The sequence below is a fragment of the Epinephelus lanceolatus genome, chromosome 12 (assembly GCF_041903045.1).
Source record: "Epinephelus lanceolatus isolate andai-2023 chromosome 12, ASM4190304v1, whole genome shotgun sequence".
Lineage (NCBI taxonomy): Eukaryota > Metazoa > Chordata > Actinopteri > Perciformes > Serranidae > Epinephelus > Epinephelus lanceolatus.
Genome location: NC_135745.1, coordinates 22,019,247 through 22,033,800, shown reverse-complemented (window position 1 = coordinate 22,033,800; position 14,554 = coordinate 22,019,247). Strand labels below are relative to the sequence as shown.

The 14,554-nt window shown below is 40.9% G+C and overlaps 1 protein-coding gene across 1 annotated transcript in view; it reads left to right on the top strand.

Moving 5' to 3' along the window:
- Positions 1-14,554, top strand: part of b4galt2 (UDP-Gal:betaGlcNAc beta 1,4- galactosyltransferase, polypeptide 2) — a 270,007-nt gene that overhangs the window by 133,069 nt on the left and 122,384 nt on the right. The window lies entirely within an intron of this gene.

Sequence of the window (14,554 nt, the reverse complement as noted above, 5' to 3'; positions counted from 1 at the left end):
GGAGATTGACTTGCTTCTGGAGCTAGCCTCATGTGGCCATTCAAGGAACTGCAGTTTTTGGCACTTCCACATTGGCTTCATTTTTCAGCCCCATATGTTGTCGATAGGTTTAAGTACATTGAACTTTGGTCTCTGGCTGATGCCAAATACTTCTTTATGCTTAACCACCAAGTTGGATAGGCTTTATTGGAGCTTTCAGAAAAAGCTGTAGTGGAAGTTGACATGAATGCAATTTAGAAGTCGGAAACTCATAATTACGAACACTTGAGTAAGACCCAAATGCAGCAATTATATATCTGTGTCTCTGAGTTGCTGACAGCCAAATAGAGAATGGAAGTGATAATGTGGGCCTGGAAATATGAGCCTATTGCTATTCTCTGCACCTTACATAATTGATTCATTTTTAATAAACATTTTTCCAGAGGTCAAGGTGACGTATACAAATCACCAGTTAATCACAAATCAACAGTCCCAAACGTTAAGTTTTTGAATGATATAAAACTGAGAAATGTTGGTGTTTGAAAAGCTGAGATCTGTGAACTTGGGCATTTTAATTTGATAAATGACATTACCACTTAATCATTGAAACCTTCTGGCAATTGACTAATCAATTGACTGCCTATCACTACTAAGATCTCAGCTTCAGTTCACAGAGAATTTGAAACTATTGAATCACCTCCAAACCTCTGTGTTACAGGTCAGGTAAAAGGCTGCAGGATATCTTGTTGCAAACTTAAATCACTATATGACAAGAGTTAGACCTGAAATAAATCTATCAGCTCATGTTAAGTTCTAAGCTTTGCCACCGTCAGGTATTTTAATTCATTAATATGGTGGAAAAAGTCTATTACTTAGCACAAGTCAATTTGCAGGTGCATAAACCCCTAAAGGCTGCACTCCCCCTTCTCTCATCATCTCTGACTGCTTTTCATTGACTGTTTCTTCTTCTGACAAAAACCCATCTGCAGTGAAAATCAGCAACATATTTACTTTCATTGCTCTCAGTTCAGCCGAAGCACAAGGAGCTTGATTTTCTAAGCAAAGTTGTTGAGAGTGTGTGTGAGGCTTTCACGCTGTGTTGGGTGAGACTTCTTCTTCTTCTACATTATGTGTAATGAGCTCTCCTTTCTGCCCTTTTTTCTCCCCTGTGGGCCTCGCACAACGCCTTAATCACTCCCCCTGTGGAACAGACCTTTGGTTCCGCCTGCCCTGCTGTGCCCCGCACTTGATATGGCGATGTTCCAGTGTCTTACTCTCTCGCTTTTACACTTTTGCACACACACACATAAACACACATGTTTTCTGTGGGCTCGTCAAATGTAAAGCTGTTAGGGAGGGTAAGGTTTGTGTAGGGCTGTTAGAGAAGGTGCAAGTTCTTCAACTTGCACCCTCACTTTCCTTTCCCTTTCCTCTAAGAATGGGCTTCGCTCAGCTCTCAATGAAATTTCCATCACCGCTACAACACACCATGTGGTTTTAATCTGACATAAGACTGGTATTGTTTTCATTTTATCTCTGCTCTGAACCTCTGTGAAGGTTCTACAAAAGTCAAAATGGTAACAACCTCTATAAACTTACATCAAAATGCACATGAAAGTAACTTAATATCAAAATATCTAAGTGCTTAAATAGGAAAATATCAAAATAATTAAGCACTGCAGTCAGCTAAAACCAAGCAAATTAAAGGTCTACTATGCAGGAGTTCTCGATTACTGTTTGGGAACATGCTTGCCAGTGAAAGTCAAGATGAAAGCCAACCCCAGATTCACCCCTGTTTTGGAAGCTGTGTCCGCTTGGCGTATCGCCTCGCTATATTTGCCTGTTTTTGGTGCTGTGTCCACGATTTTTTAAGCTTCCTCTTGGATGCACGCTTATGGTCTGGCACCTGGTTGCTTTTTTCATAAAGTCTGGACCTCACCTGAGCGCTGTGCCCAGAAACTTCCCTTAAATAGCAAAACAGGAAGACAATAAGAAAGTACAGGTAGTGGGCAGGGTCTCTGCAGATAAATACTCAATTAAAGTAGAATACCATACAATAGAATAAGACAGAAACTGTAAAATTAACAAATGAAGTACATAAACTCAATTTACAAACATAATAAGGATTTTTTATTGATTTAAAAGACTGAGTCTTTCTGAAGACTGCATCTCTTAAGTTCTCTTTAAATAAGATTATGATTTAAAACATTGTAGTTTGGTAGTTTGAGGAACCATATAAGACAAGTCTCCTCTTGCTTTTGGCCCTTTTCCAATGAATCAAAGTCAGTTTCACAGTGTTGGAACAGGAGATTAAATGCTCAGTCCGTCAGCTGATGGACAGTCCACTTATTAAGCAAGCTGCCTCGAACTTCGTGTATCTTGTGTTGTATTTTTTTCCTACCCACAAAAGTCTTTATGTAATGTCACACCACGAGGTAATCTGATTTCACAGTTGACAGCAGCGTCTGTAGAGCTGCCGCTGTTGCATCTTCAACTCTTTCACCTGCACTTCAAACAGATACTGATCCACTGCCTGGCTGTAATTATCTGGAAAACTGTCAAAATCTACTCCACTCTATGATTTAGAGGTTGAGAGAGGGCTTTGTTTGAAGTGGAAATTATTCTTGTGTATTTTTAAATGTATTTGAACTTGTTGAGATTCTTAAAACCAAATATACACTCTCTCATTGTGTAGTGGGGTTAATTTCTGTTTCCTGTTTTTGGATGATTTTGAACTGACCCAAAGATATAAATACCACAGCTGGAGGCATCTACTTCACTTCCACTACAAGTGATAATGACTGCAGAGAGTGCCTCTCTTTAAACTCTTACAGACTGCTTCCAAAAAGGACTGACTCATCAGCAACTGCTTCAGAGTACAAAAAAGAAAAAAAAAAAAAAACTTTTGGTTTTTACTTGATGGATATTTGAATTTCACACTAATTGGTTAGGAAGGACATCTCGAGGTTATGCGTCTTTTATTCAGCAGTTACTCATCTAATATTATCATTGTGTAATTTTGCAATAATCTCCGAATCTGAGGACTTTTATACCCAGGATTTGTGTTAGAATCGAGCTCTGGACAAATACTTTCTCCTGATTGGTCTGAAAAGTTAGGTAGTTTGAAAACCATGCAGTTGTTTTAATGCTAATGAATGACAAAAAATTACCAAATAGAACCACTATCCGCACCAATAATAGCTGCAAGTGGTTTTGCTTATGCTAACATTAATATGCTAATATTAAAAGTTTGATGGCCCCCAGATTGCACCTGGAGGCATCCCTAGCTGTTTCCTGATAATGAACAAATAAGAAATACAGGGGAACATATTAAAATACACCCAGTGGTCTTGCATTGTTTTAGAATATTTTGTTGACTGTCTCTGTGTTTCAAACCTCAATCCTACCTGGATTTCATTTGGAGAGGTCAGGCAGGACACACAGATACTCAAAATGCCAGCCAAGCTGACAGGAAGCCCCAAAAACAGACAGTGACGCAGAACGACTACAAACAAGACCGACAAGCAGGCAGATTGAGAGGAGCTGAATCAAAGCGACAGAGGTGGGATTTTGATGACAAGATGTCCTGATGGGCGATTAAACCTTTACACCTGCCGCCACTTTCCGCGAGGATGGCGGAGAGCACCTTTCCATCGTGCTCGCTCAAGTGTTAAATGAATGGAAGTCTGGAACCTTTTAACACAGAGCCACTGGAGGGGGATCAGGGTGAGGGGGGGTGAACAGTGATAATTTTCCCCCGTCAAGTCTCATCCTTGCTAACAGATAATGGCTGGCGTGTCCTTAGAGTCAAAACAGTTGTTACGTGGGCAAAAAGGCCTCTTGGAGATAAAAAAAAAAGCACAACCAAAGATACAAGTCAAATCCCCCTCTGACCTGGGCTGCTCCCTGGCCAGTGATTATTTGGCTATAGATGATGATTGTCATTTTGATGTCATGAGATTAAATTTGTACTAAACAAAAACAAAAAACTGAGCATAGAGAGTCATGCTCCGCCCTCCAAACATATGTTTCTAATAAAATATTTGTGACTTCAGTCCCTGCCCTCTGACTCTGTTAAGAAAGGTCTTAATCATTGAACAGAGAAATATACTACCTTTGTTATCACATGAAAGAGGCTGCAACTAATTTCATCTTTCTTGATAATCAATTAAAGGTCCAGTGTGTAGGATTTAGGGGGATATATTGGCAGACATGGGATTATAATATTCATAACCATGTGTTTATTTGTGTATGATCATCTTTAAATAAGAATCATGTTTTCTTTACCTTAGAATCAGCCATTTATATACGGAGCGGGTCCTCTTCCATGGAGTCCGCCATCTTGTTTCTACAGTAGCCCAGAACAGTAAAACCAAACACCAGCTCTACATAGAGCCTTTGCATTTTTGCATCAAACGTTATAGTTCTCTTACAAGCTTGGCAACCAGGAGTTTCATTTTCAGAGACTGTATAATAAAGATGGACGACAAGACAGCTCCCTAAAAGTGAAGCCGCTTCCACCATGTTAGTGGACGGGACATGGGCTAAAAAACTCAAAGTCCACATCATATTTTTCCCGAGGTAGGTTCAAGTATTCATTATTCTTCCAGGTGTGGTTTTAATTAGTTGTTTGACATCGTGATTGACAGCTTTTTGTGCCAGTCGGTGTGCTTGTGATCAGTGGTGCTGCTCGCGATTGGTCGGATGGTGGGAACTCAATACCACAGAGGACGCTACTGTGTAGACTCTGGCCCCAAATGACTAAATGAACAGCAGCCATATCAGGGGTGGTTTGGCTTCATTTTTATACAGTAGAAGAAAGTGGAGACGCATCGTCCGTCTTTATGTGCAGTCACTGGTGACAATCTGCAACCTCTCTGCGAGATGCCACTAGACATTTTGATTGTTTGGTTGATTAAATGTCTGGACACTGGGGAAAATGCATGCAATGATTTTCCAGAGCCCATGGTGACGTCTCCAAATTTACAATACACAAGACAAAGAAAAGCTTTTAGTCTTCACATGTGAGAAGCTGGAACCAGCAACCAAAATAGTTGCCCATTAATTTTCCATCTGTTGTTTGGGCTGTGGGCTCTTTCTTGTGTTTGCCAAGAAATGATATGATCATAATTTATCAATCAGGGCAAAGGTCAGAGGTCACGTCAGAGTCTCTGCTACTGAAAAGCGCCACAGACTGCTCCTCATTTACTATTTAAACTGGCTGAGTTCATGTGAGCATAGCTTCAGGTTGGAGGCTGGTCTCTCTGCTTGCTGCCCTTGTTTTGCCTCAACCGGACATTTTTAAGCAGCTATCATCTCGCTCTCCAAAGTGGTGTTGCTGGTGAGGTACGGTGAGTAGGCGTTGCAGAGGGATCATGCGGAAAGTTATATAGCAACCTTGCTGTTCTGCCCTGCTGCTCCGTGTCCTCTCCGCCTGCCGAGGACCGGGGCCAATGTTTGTTTTGTTGGCCACCAGCTCATCATGTAAACTGGAGGAAAGCCCAGAGAGAGGCAGAGAGAGGGACAGAACAAACAGAAAAAAAAAAAAAAAACAGGTGAGAAAGAGAGACGGAGGGAGGTGAGTGACAGAAGTGATGAAGAAAGGAGCCCATCTGCTGTTATGATTTTTATGAGAGCTTAAGGTCGATCCAAAGCTGGATATCATTATTGATTTAAAACATGTAATGCTCTGCAGCTATAGGGGGAGTCTGTAAGGCAAAAGCCACATAATATTCTGCCTTTCCTTGTTTCTTTAAAGAGATGTGCAGTGGTGGAAGAAGTACAGCACATCTTTCACTTGAGAAAACAACGCTCTCCCACATCTTAACAACAGCATAGGTCAATTTCAACAGACTTCCGAAATGGCTTATATGACAGCCCCCAAAATGACACGTTACTGTTCTAACAGTTGCAGTTTCAAACACATCCTGAACATCATGAAATGGTCACAGTTCAGCTTCAGGACTACCTGGTTAGGTGTATTCAACAAACTACGCTACACTGTTATCAAAAGAAGTCAACATTAACTTTTGGGCGTGAACACCAATCTCCTGGGTGAAAGTCCTGTGATTAAGGTTTCTTTACTCTTTACAAAATAGGACATTTGGGGATGTCATTGTTGGCTTTGAGAAACACTGATCGACATTTTTCAGAATTTTCTGACATTGTTTAGACCAAACAACCAATCAATAAGAAGTGAACAACTTATACACATCTGAAATATAAGAAGGCGATGCAACACTGCTGTTATTGTAAAAGGTCACTAGACAAAAAGGGAAATTATTTTATACATCAAAGTGTGTTTACAGATGTTGGGGAGCTGTAGTCAAGGACAATACTTTAGTAAATGTGCTTAAACTTTCCACCACTTTATATCTGGTGGCAGCAGATACATTTGGTCCTGTCTTGAACTGTAAACAGAGTATGCAACACAAAACACTAAACAAAGTGTTCATACTCTGAAAAGGAAAATATGATGCTCAGGTTGAGACTCTTATTTTCTGATGCGCTTTTGAAAGTAGACTTAATCTCTTTTTTGTGGCATTTTTGCACCAGCAGAAAAAAAGAGGACAAAAAGGAAAGCTGGATAAAATGCAACCTACTGACATCTGGTTTCAACTCACACAACACTATAAGCTTCTGCTGTGCTGCTTGCTCCACTAATCCACCAAGATATGACCCGCTACCCCCTTTCTCCTTCTGCCACCCCTCACACACACACACACACACACACACACACGCATTTGCACACTCTGACTGTTCAGTAACTCCTCTGCATCTGTGGAGAGTCTCAGGTTGTAGAGGAATGAGAATCCAGACTGCCTTTACACAGTTTGTGCTTGTCATTCATGTCTTCACTGCAGCTCCAGCAGTGTCCGGCACTGAGCAGGAGGAGCTCTGTGTGTTTCTGTCTGTTTGGGTTTTATGGTGAAAGTTACATTAAGGCAGACCAAGCAGCTGATATGGGATGTACCCAACTTTGTTACGCTGTCTTTGATGATGTGCTCATTTCAATAAATGCAATGCCAGCAAACCACACTCGAGCAAAATGCTGTAGATGATACTCTAAAGGAATTTGTCTCCATTTATCAGCTGCTTTTTATTTTTGTTTCTTTATTACAGGAGATGGTAATATTGTTTTATTTCAACAGATAGTATTCTTAGACTTTTGTAAAGTGATAGCATGACATGACCATATTATAATATAGTTCATCTTAGAGCTTTTTCAGAAGTGCAATTAAGAAACAGACGTCCCCAGATCAGTTTAGAAACACTCAGTTATGTGACTAAGCGTAAGGACATCACATTGCCATGCTGCTTAAAATTCAATTCAATTCAATTCAATTTTATTTATAAAGCCCAATATCACAAATCACAATTTGCCTCACAGGGCTTTACAGCATACGACATCCCTCTGTCCTTAAGACCCTCACAGCGGATAAGGAAAAACTCCCCCAAAAAAAACCCTTTAACGGGGAAAAAAAAAAACGGTAGAAACCTCAGGAAGAGCAACTGAGGAGGGATCCCTCTTCCAGGACGGACAGACGTGCAATAGATGTCGTACAGAACAGATCAGCATAATAAATTAACAGTAATCCATATGACACAATGAGACAGAGAGAGAGAGAGAGAGAGAGAGAGAGAGAGATGCAGGTAATGACAGTAGCTTACAACAACATTAATGAAAGTAATAATATTATAGTTATAGTTCTGGCTACTGTGGTACAATATGTTGAAAGTATGTATTAATATCAGACAGTATACTTGTGTGACAATAGTCATATGTGTATAATAACAGTAGAAGTATGCCTAATGACTAATGATGGCAGCAGCAGCAGGAGGCATCTGGCAGGACCACGGCAGCAGCACAACCACACGTCACACTGTCCAGGCACCGCTGCGGTATGAGTTATTCTGAGAGACAGTGGAGCACAAAGGCTCCGGAGAAGAAGCCGAGTTAGTGACATCCAGAATGGCCGAGTTAGCAAGATGCAGTAATAGGATGAGAGTGAGAGAGAGAGAGAGAGAGAGAGAGAGAGAGAGAGAGAGAGAGAGAGAGAGAGAGGGAGAGAGAGGGAGCCCGGTGTATTATAGGGGGTCCTCCGGCAGACTAGGCCTAAGTCAGCCTAACTAGGGGCTGGTACAGGGCAAGCCTGAGCCAGCCCTAACTATAAGCTTTATCAAAGAGGAAAGTCTTAAGTCTAGTCTTAAATGTGGAGACGGTGTCTGCCTCCCAGACCGTAACAGGAAGATGATTCCACAGGAGAGGAGCCTGATAGCTGAAGGCTCTGGCTCCTGATCTGCTTTTGGAGACTTTAGGGACCACGAGTAACCCTGCGTTCTCAGAGCGCAGTGTTCTGGTGGGATAATATGGCACTATGAGCTCTCTAAGATATGACGGAGCTTGACCATTTAGAGCTTTATAAGTTAACAGTAGGATTTTAAATTCAATTCTGGATTTTACAGGGAGCCAGTGCAGAGAAGCTAAAACAGGAGAAATATGATCTCGTTTCTTAGTTCCTGTTAGTACACGTGCTGCTGCATTCTGAATTAGCTGGAGAGTTTTTAAGGACTTACTAGAGCTACCTGATAATAGAGAGTTACAGTAATCCAGCCTTGAGGTAACAAAAGCGTGGACCAATTTTTCTGCATCTTTTCGGGTCAGGATAGGCCTAATTTTCGCAAAATGAATGAAAATGAGCACGCTACGTCTGTCTTTGCATTTGTGAACTTGGTAACGAGTTTCAGTTTGATATATAGAAAGAGTGCGATTAGAAAAGTCCAGGCACCAACATAGAATAGTCAATGCGATGTACTCTTTATCTTTTGTTGGTATTAGCAATTTTTTATTCAGGTGATAGACAGAACAAAGCCTATTTAATTATAGCATTCATTATTTTCTTATCAGCTTGGGAAAGGTGCAGGCCTGGGTGAGATATTTGGACGAATCTCAAGGAGATTCTCTCGAAAAGAAGAAAGAAATGGTTTGCCAGACCTGTGTGTTTTTCTCACTTTCAGTCTCCATTTCACTCTGTTTCACTTTCACTTTCACTACCACTCTAGCCCATGCATGGTTAATGCGTTTTCTATCTCCGTTTTGTAGAAATTGAAAATGTAAAAAAAAAGAGAGAGAAAAGAAAATGAGGGAGTTTTTGTGCAGTTGACCATGGAATAGGATATTGATCTGATGAGCAACAACTCTGTTTTTTTCCTCCTTCTTGCCCCCTCTTCAACTTTATGTTTGAGTGTTTGCTGGAGCGTTGTTGCTGTTTTGTGGAGGAACTGTACAGTAAAATAATGTTCTCATTCGCCCCATACCCTTAGACTCCTTTGAGTCCCAGGTGCAAAGTGCTTGATGTGATTGCACTAGCCTGTGCTGTGATGAATTATAGATTTCGCTGCAAACTCCTCTCCTCTCCTCTCCTCTCCTCTCCTCTCCTCTCCTTTCAGTAGCAAAATGTGAGCTATCTACATGACTTCAGGTCCAGATCTCCATTTACACCGGATCGTAGTGAGATAAAAACAGTGTGACCTTTTTAAATCCCAAACTCCGAAAATGTTTATCTGACTTTTTTAACCTTTAGAAACAAGTAAACCTTAAGGTGCACGGACACTCTACAAATATGGTCCCTAGTCACATTTTTTCTCCTTAGTATCATAGTAGATTTGCACAATGTAGCGCTGACTTTCTCTCCTTTTGTAGACATCGTCGAGGATGCATTTGTTGTGTTTAAATAAATTTTATTGGACTTGTCACCAGGCAAAACCACCCAGGGCTTATGTTCAGTGTGACCACCACATTGTGACAGGTCGATTGAGATGTACAGTGTGATCTTAGGATCTTAGGAGTCAAATATTTTGACAGTGCAGGACAGCAGATTAAAATGTGTAGTGTACGTCAGCACAAAGTCAGAAAGAAGATACACAGGCGCCCCAAGCAGTTGGGGGTTCGGTGCCTTGTTCAGGGGCACTTTGGCAGTGCCCAGGAAGCGAATTGGCACCTCTCCAGCTACCAGTCCACACTCCATATTTGGTCCGGATGGGGACCTGAACTGGAGACTCTCCGGTTCCCGAACTAATTCTTCATGGACTGAGCTACTACCACACCAAAAGTAGGTCTACGAGATGAATTAAAACTTATACTGTCTGCTTCTTAATGCAGATTCAGTTCATACAAGTTGTACATACAACAGAAAAAGAAGTTCAAATTTAAAGAACTTTCGCAAACAAGTCGTCTTCAAAATAAGCCTTCAAAATAAGACCAATACTAGAGAGCATTAAATGAATATTCCTAATTAAATATACTGCACTATTTACCAGGCTTTTAAGACAAGTTTTCAAAGTAATCAAAACTTAACTCATCAATATTAAACAATCATTCCCTAGTTTTGATCATTTAGAAATATTTCAGGGTTTTGTCGAGGTATTTTAGGGCTGTACCCGACTCAGAATAATGTCAGTTAAATCAGATTTGGCTGTTCAACATGAATATTTGACTATTTGTTCAATTTTTACCATGTGGTGTTTGAAAGTTGAGGGTGACAATAAGTGCATTTTCATTAACCCTAGGAATTCACAAAACCTAAATATCGCAATAAAAAACTGGTAATGGAAACTCCTACATTTTGAAAAAACTCTCAAATATCAAGAAAAAGTTTTTACGCTCTTATGAGGTGTTTTTTTCTGACGTTTCAATATAGAAGTATATCATAAAAGTTTAATGGAAACACTTTTCGCAAATATACGTCACCAGACATTCAAGTCCTCTGTGAATTCCTCGTTCATGATCCTCTCCCAGAAATCCTTTATTCGTGGTCACTGCCACACATAAGGACTTTGCCTTTGGAATACCACTCGCTCTCTTCGTCTTCGGTTGTAGACTACTGCAACAGCAGCGGGGGCAACTGAAATGATTGTTCCAGCTTGCAAGAGATTTGGAATGACCATCTTACTTTCGCAAACAAAGTGGAGTCTCGCGGGACGAGATTTTACGAGAATTACGAATCATACGCAAAACACCTTTTAATGGAAACACCTGCAAGTCGCAATTGTACTTTGTCGAAACTTTAGAAATATTTATGTTGCGCAAAACTGTAATGGAAACACGACTAGTGACATTTACCTAATACTTGAACAAGCCAAGTTAGCCCTCTGAGCTAATGTGTGCTAAATACATTAACGATGGATTGGAAATGTGCAACATTTTCTGACACTAGATATCAAACAAAAGCTAGAGATTGTGATGTATTAGTCCACATAAAGTTTTTTTCTCAACTCCAGTGTCTTTTTTCAAATGTTAAGGAGTGGTCGAATGCAGCCGCATGCCACCACCTGGAGAAAAAGTGCCGCGCCTAGTGTCTTTTTTCAGAGCGCTCTGCCTTTTTTGTGCGGCCACTCCAAGCGCTTTATGTTGAAAATCTCTGAACTTTTCCGAAAGGCGCTGGTGACGTCACTGTGGCTACTTTAGCTAGTCTACTGTCTGCTGTCACAACAAAGAAAGAAAAGCTCATTTTTTGGAGCAGATTGGCCAGCGGATACTGGGTGTTGCTGGTGAGTGTTGTGCTTTTATCACCGTTAGCTTTGTAAGCTTGAAGTTGACTGTGTAAGCCCTATGTTAATATAGCGTTATGTTAGCTACCTGGCTAGTGTTTGTTGGATATGTTGTCTTGTCGAGAAACCAAACCCATGCACAGCACATCATTAAAAATAGTGCCGCCAGCACTTTTTATTTGAAGCACTGGGGTCAAGCGTTCCCCACCACCCTGCCACCGCTGTCCTGCTACAATGTGGATGCAGCCCTTTAAGTTGCCGTGAGGTGTTAATTCAGCACTTCTAAGCAGAAGGCAGAAGATAGAATTATATCTTAGCCCGACCCGACAAAGCCTCTCTTTGTGTCCGCAGCTGTCTCTGTGTCTGCAGCTACCTGTACCAAAGAACAGCTTGAAAGCAAGGAGCACTCACTCTGTATCTTATTCTGGTGACCAAAACGACCCTAGAAGTACCCTCCTGCACATCCAAAGAACATAGTTTAATCTCATTCAGTTTAGCAGTTGATCAATTACAACGATTGATAACTCGCAGAAGACCTGTCACACATTTGACAAGCCCAGTATACACAAGCACATACACATGCATCTTTTTAATGTGCTGATGCCCCTTGCAATAAAAATGCAAAATATTAGCTGTGTGTTTACTTGGATAAAGTGCACAGACGTAATTTGAGGCATGGTGCAACAACAAATTGACATTTCAGCATTTAAGCGATGCATAATTTAATGTGCCTTTCTTCTTCTGCTTCTCCTTCAATCAAGCGTCCATTAACACCGAGCTGTTGAGACAGCAGAAGACAGCGAGAGAAAAGAAAATATGGTCCCTACTCACACATTACACCATTTAATAAAGCCGTACTTGAGGCTTTTATTTTACTTTTGTCTCACGTTTATACTCAGTTAAAGTTCGAGACAACTTTATATTGTCCCAAATGGGCAACAGGAGCTGCAGCAAGCATACAAAGTAAATACACAACACTCCGCATAGACCCGAGAGTAAACACTACAAGATGTACAAACATTAAATGTGGATGAACTGACTTTAAACCAATATTTAGTGTGTAGGAGAGCTTTTCTGAGGCAGGCTTGGATACCATAAAGACACACACTCAGTACAGTAAATGTAAATATACACAATATAACAACATGTCAACAAGTGATGCATGTATATGTAGATCATCTCATGTGTCTTTATCATCTGCGGGATCAGCGTGCTGGTGCTTCATCCTGGGAGGATGTTGCTATGCTCTATAAACACCAATAGCCTTCATTTGAACACATTTTAACTCAAACATTCAGACATTAATGAAACAAGCAGCGATGGCGTCAGACAAACAGATGGAAGAAAAGGCTTAATGAGAGATTAACGATGTAGAAAAGCGTTGTTTTTGTTATAAGTGTGTTTTGTTGTTGTTATGTGCTTAAAGTAGAGTGGATTGTTTTCAGAGGGACTTGGCTCTGATAGTGGCCGATGGCTCTGCAGCCTCCACCAGGTCATGCGTGGACATACATTACCAAGCGCAGGTGAGAGGCTGCAGGATGATGATAATTTAAACCAAAAAGTTAGAAAGAATCAATAAAAGAAAACAATAACACCAGAGTTTATCAATACTACAGTCTTTGATGATGTAGCCCCAGGGCTCATGTGATAGAAGGTTTTGGTATCCATCCCTAATTCTAACTATTCCAAAAATACAAAATCGTTCCTGTTATCTTTTTTCAGCTGATTAATCAGTTATCGGCTTTTTCCTGTTACAAAATATCGTTATATCGACCTTTGCAAATCCAATATCAGTCAGTCTCTACTGTAAAGGTGTACTATGCAGGAGTCGTTGGTTACTGTTCGTAAACAGTATCACAAGTGAAGGTGAAAGCCAACCCCAGTTTTCTCTGCACTATATTTGTCTTTTGACACTGTGTCTGCGATTTTCATAGCTTCCTCCTGATTGCTGCTGTTACGGTCTGGCACCTGGTTGCTACCTTTTTATAAAGTCCCAACTTCACTTGTACTCTGTGCCTAGAAATGTCTCGAACGCAACAAAATTTGGAGAAAATACAGGTGGAAGGCAGAGTGTCTGCAGGTAAATACACCACCGTACACTTCTTCTTTTTTTTTTTAAGATTTTTTTGGGGGGCATTTTTAGCCTTTAATGTATAGGACAGACAAGTGTGAAAGGGGGAGAGAGAGAGAGGGAGTGACATGCAGCAAAGGGACACAGGCTGGAGTTGAACCCAGGCCGCTGCGGCAAAAGCTTTGTACATGGGGCGCCTGCTCTATCCACTAAGACACCGACGCCCCACCACCATACACTTCTAGTGGGTCAAAGGTGGTGATTGAGTGGAAATACTTTTGTATGAGTCTATGTGTTGTAGAAAAATCCTGCATAGCACACCGCCAAGGATTCTCTGTCAAGTCCCAGTTTTGTCATTTTACATTTTACAAATAAACAGAGATAAATGAACGTGTTGTTAGAGACCTTTGGCTCAATATTTTATTAGATTTTTACAAACAGCCTCTGTGTTTGGGGGTTACCTTGCACTATAATTTAGTATCTCAGAAATTATCTATCGTTTAAGCTGTCTTTATATGTGAATGTTTGAGGGTGTGCGTAATATCTCACTTTAATAACGTTCGTTCTTCAATCACTCCCCATTTCCTTTTTTTCCACCTGCACTCAGGGCCACAGCGCTGTGATATTTGGACAGCGGCCCTTCGCTGTTCACACTTTCCTCTTGTGCTGTCAGCCAAACAGCCAAACTTGACGACCTTGCTATTCAGGGAGCTGAGAACAGCTGTATGAAACCTTCTAACCACCTTGACAAGCCTTCGTTAAAACGCCCTGGAAATGTCACTCTGATTCAAACCCATTCGTTCCTCGTTCCTGTTTCCCCCCCAGCGCACACCTCCACTCTCATACTGAAGCAGTTTGGCTGCAGCTCCGCTCTGTTTACCTCCTGCACACTGATTTGGCAGGAAAGGCCAGACAAATAAATGTTTTCTCTCTTTCCTTTTCATAAAGGTTATG